The sequence below is a fragment of the Neovison vison genome, chromosome 11, assembly GCF_020171115.1.
Source record: "Neovison vison isolate M4711 chromosome 11, ASM_NN_V1, whole genome shotgun sequence".
NCBI lineage: Eukaryota > Metazoa > Chordata > Mammalia > Carnivora > Mustelidae > Neogale > Neogale vison.
The window spans coordinates 180,548,417-180,553,171 of record NC_058101.1 but is presented as its reverse complement, the minus strand read 5'-3'; the positions used below and the strand labels follow the sequence as shown (position 1 = coordinate 180,553,171).

Sequence of the window (4,755 nt, the reverse complement as noted above, 5' to 3'; positions counted from 1 at the left end):
CTGCAAAGTCACTTCAAATACCATCTTTCTTCCCTTGACCTGTGTTTTTCATCTGCAGGAAGAAAAAGCACCAGATGGTTCTTGCTTATCACTTTGTGTCAATTTCTTATTCACCCAAATATCATTTCTACTGGCAGAAAAGTTGTAATTGGCATCTATCCGGTATCTGATGTCAAAATATTAATGGCTTCTACATTTAAAGCAGAAAACAATATATAGAAAAGGGTTACCATATGAGGCAGGTCAGAATTTACAGGCAATGAAGATTGAAGACATAAACAAAAACATTTTTTTTTAATCTTCCAATTCTTTAATGCAACCCATTTTACTATTGGACCTTTTTTAAAAAGCTTGGAATTAAGATTAAAGGTCACTCCATTGTGAGATTTTGAGACCAGAAAATGTGTCACAGATGCTTGAGCCAGAATTAAACAGCAGGTATTAACAAGAAAACTAGAGGAAGCAGGTGGTACCATTACATCTCAGAAGACATCAACAGACACCACCCAGGGATGCAGAGCTCCAACAAGATGAAGCATGCTTTCCAGAATGTCAAAGAGGACCATGTGTGTGATAGAATCACAGAGGCCCTTCTCTCTGTACCAAGTTTCCAACTTGGGAAGGAATATGGAGAGAAATAGTCTTGATAGAGAATTTAGCATTCTGAGTTGCCTAAAAGGAAGTTTCATTAATATAATTTAACAAGATTAACTATTTTTTCTCAAGAACAAGATGAAATCATGAAAAATATAGAGTAAATTAGCATTTTGGACAGAAAGGTCATTCTATTTCAGATGACTTTCTTATCCATTCCGTGGTCTACTTGGCCCTACCTGGAACTCTTTTCAGGAAGGAAAGATATACATGTAGATTTGGTAACTGTTGATCTGTTAACAGGATGCCAGAGAAAAAAACAGACCAACAAGTAATGTCAACTCTAATATGAACTTAACCTTACATCTCAAAAGGTGTTCTAACACATGCCTTCTTGATGAGAACCTGGGCTCCCACTGTTGAACACCTGGAAACAAAAGCAAGTGCTGGAGAAAAAAAAATTTTTTTCCATTACATCTGACCTGAAAGACTATTTGATCCAACCTTCATATGTCAGCTATACTTTTGTCATCTACCACCAAGTTCAGCAAACCAAAAATGAAAGAATTAATCAAGTAAATGCATTGTTCTAGTAAATATATCACCCCCTTTATACCCTGTATTGGCACAAATGTAACTGACACAACACCTAAGAATTGAAAAAGGAAAGAGAAAATTTCATAATGCTGTTTGTTTCTTGTCAGTTAAAAAAAAAAAAATCCACAAGTGATGAAGTTGGAAATACAGTCTGCCCTAATCAGGAGACTCTTATTGTTCTTTTATGTTCTCTACTGAAGCATTCGTTACAAGGACAAGATCTGGAGGTTTAATTAGGGAGGGACTCAGCATGGGACATTTGTGTCTTAGTTGGATGCAAAATCTCACCTGATTTCCAACATTGTTCGATAATAAATATTTAACAGGGAGCCATGCAGAGATGGAAGATATTCAACTCAGAGAAAGATGTAGCACCCAAGGCCAATGGTTAAACCAAATTACTGCATTTTGCAATTGGATACAGCAGATTTATAAGTGAACTGACAGAAAAATTGAACCACCACCTAAAGAACATTGAGTCTGAAAGATGTTAATCCATCTCCTGGCCTCAATTATTTTCATTTAATTATGTATGATAAGCATTTTCATTTAATTGTGTGTTTTCATTTAAAAATCTATTTTCACTGAAACATGTATAAATACTTCATTTAAACACATATAACATGTAAACACATAAAGAAGGGAAATTTAAAAGGAGGAAATTTAGAAGTCCAGGTAACCGCTGGTCCAGGTTATAATCAGAGAAAGATGAACTGTAGGGAAAGGGTGGTATCTGTCATGCCCTATCACAAGAACAAAATGCTTAAATGATTGTCTAGTCTGGTCAACACTGTAAATCAAATAGGATGGGCCGACATCAGATAAGCAACAAGTTCTTAGTGAGTTTCTGACTCATCTTCAAAGCCTCTTCAAAGGCTGGTGACACCTGTTACCTTCAGTCCTTCATCATTGTTCATGCAGACATTTGAAGATAGGGATTCCAGATTTAACAGGGTTTCCAGAAGGTCTCATAAAATCAGAGACATGTAAATAGGTTAATAAATAATTAAAAGATGGTTCTCCAAAAGCTGTTTGCAAACCGATTTTCTTACAATCTGAGTTCCTTTTAAGTATGCCCAAGGAAATTTTGCCTTAAAGACAGCCCTGTCGTGAATCCTGTAAAAGCAAAGATTGCCTTGCATTTATTTTGTATGCTAGATTCCCACCCATGGAATTCCCTAAAGCATATAAATCATAAATACCAGTGACAAAACTCACTATGAGGTTTTTAAAATGATCTGAACTATTCTTTTCTTCTAGCTCTCTTTCATCCCTTCGATTTTTCTTTCCACACATTTCTCCTTAAAAGGAGACTAAGTCTGATCTCTCAGGGCCATTAATTTTTCTGAAGACAAAAGAAAAAGACAGCATCATCCAACCTCCTTCCTTCTCTGTCCCTCACCTCGTTTCTGTTCACACCCTATGAGGGACATAACTGTCTAATATGGGTCAGATATGAATATTAGAAAATAAGATTTATGGGAGGTTGTCTTTTTCCACTTAAAATTCTTGAACTACACACATATTCTGACAGAGTCTTGTGAAATCCAATAGCTTTAATTCATTTAAATTATCTTTTTCTTTTCCTCCTGTTTAAAAAAAAAAGTATTCAACTCAAATGACATTTTCCTAATACTGATCATATCCTTCAGTGACTATTTAAATCTTTGTAAGCTACTGACACTATGCCTTTGAGTTCTAAACACTGACTTACTGAGCAGTATGTACATGCATTTGATATACATTGAAAATTTTAACACTTTTTAAAATATAAATTTTAGTTAATATACAGTGCAATATTAGTTTCTGGAGTAGTATTCAGTGATCATCAGTTACATACAACACCCAGTACTCATTACAAAAAGTGGCCTCTTTAATATCCCCGCCCATCTAGCCCATTCCACCATCCATCTCCCTCCATCAATGCTCAGTTTTTTCTCTATTGTTAAGAGTCTCTTATGGTTCGTTTCCTTCACTCCTTTTTTTCCCCCTTTCCATATATTCATCTGTTTTCTTCCTTAAATTTCACATAAAAGTGAGATCATATAGTACCTGTCTTTCTCTAACATTGTATACAGCTTAATACATTCTAGTTCTATCCATAGTCTTTGCAAATGACAGGATTTCATTTTTTGATGGCTGAGTAATATTCCATTATATATATTATATATTTATATAATTATAACGTATAATTAAATTATTATATATATAAATTATATATTTTTACACACACACATTTTCGCTTTCTCAGTAGTTTGGCTACTGTTGATAATACTGCCATAAACAAATGTATGTACCTCTTCAAATCTGTATTTTTGTATCCTTTGTAGAAATACGGAGTAGTGCAATTGCTGGATCCTAGGGTGGTTCTATTTTTAACTTTTTTTTTTTTTAGATTTTAATTAATTTATTTGACAGATAGAGCACAAGTAGGCAGAGCAGCAAGCAGAGGGAGGGTGAGAAGCAGGCTCTCTGCTGAGTAGGGAGTCTGATGTGGTGCTTGATCCCAGGACCCGGAGATCATGACCTGAGCCAAAGGCAGATGGTTAACCCACTGAGCCACCCAGGTGCTCTATTTTTAACTTTTTGAGGAACCTTTTTGAGGAACCTCCATACTGTTCTATTTTTAACTTTTTGAGGAACCTCCAATTAGCAATAATCATGCCTCGGATAAACCTCATTGGCTACGATACTGCCACTGCGCAAAGCTTTTGAGGAACCTCCATACTGTACTCCAGAGTGGCTGCACAAATTTCCATTTCCACCAACAAGCAAGAGGGTTCCCCTTTCTCCACACCCTTACCAATACCTATTGTTTCTAGTGTTGTTAATTTTTGCCATTCTGACAGGCGGGAGGTAGTATTTCATCATGGTTTGATTTGTATTTCCTCAATGATGAGTGATGTTAAACATCTTTTCATGTGTCTGTTGGCCATCTTGATGTCTTCTTGGGAAAAGTGTCTATTCATGTCTACTGCCCAATTTTTAACTGGGTGATTTGTTTTTGGGTATTGAGTTTGTTAAGTTCTTTATAGATTTTGGATACTAACCATTTATAAGATATATCATTTGCAAATATCTTCTCCCATTCTGTAGGCTGCCTTTTAGTTTTGTTGATTATTTCCTTCACTGTGCAGAACTTTTTATCTTGATGAGGTCCCAAAGTTCATTTTTACTTATGTTTCCCTTGCCTCTGATGATGTGTCTAATAAGCTGTTATAGATAAAGTCAAAGAGGTTTCTGCCTGCTTTCTCCTCTAGGATTTTGATGGTTTCCCGTCTCACATTTAGGTCTTTCATCCATTTTGAATTTACTTTTGTGCATGGTGTAAGAAAGTGGTCCAGTTTTATTCTTCTGCAGGTTGCGGTCCAATTTTCCCAGCCCCATTTTCTGAAGAGACTGTCTTTTTTCCATTGGATATTCCTTTCCACTTTGTTGAATATTAGTTGACCAAATAGTTGTGGATCCATTTTTGGGTTCTCTATTCTGTTCCATTGATCTATGTGTCTGTTTTTGTACCAGTACCATAGTGTCTTGCTGATTACAACTTTGTAAATTAGCTTG

At 35.7% G+C, this 4,755-nt stretch overlaps 1 pseudogene; it reads right to left on the bottom strand.

Moving 5' to 3' along the window:
• Window positions 1–3,819: 3,819 nt before the first annotated feature.
• On the bottom strand, window positions 3,820–3,901 carry LOC122890655 (annotated as a pseudogene).
• Between the last annotated feature and the right edge of the window lie 854 nt (window positions 3,902–4,755).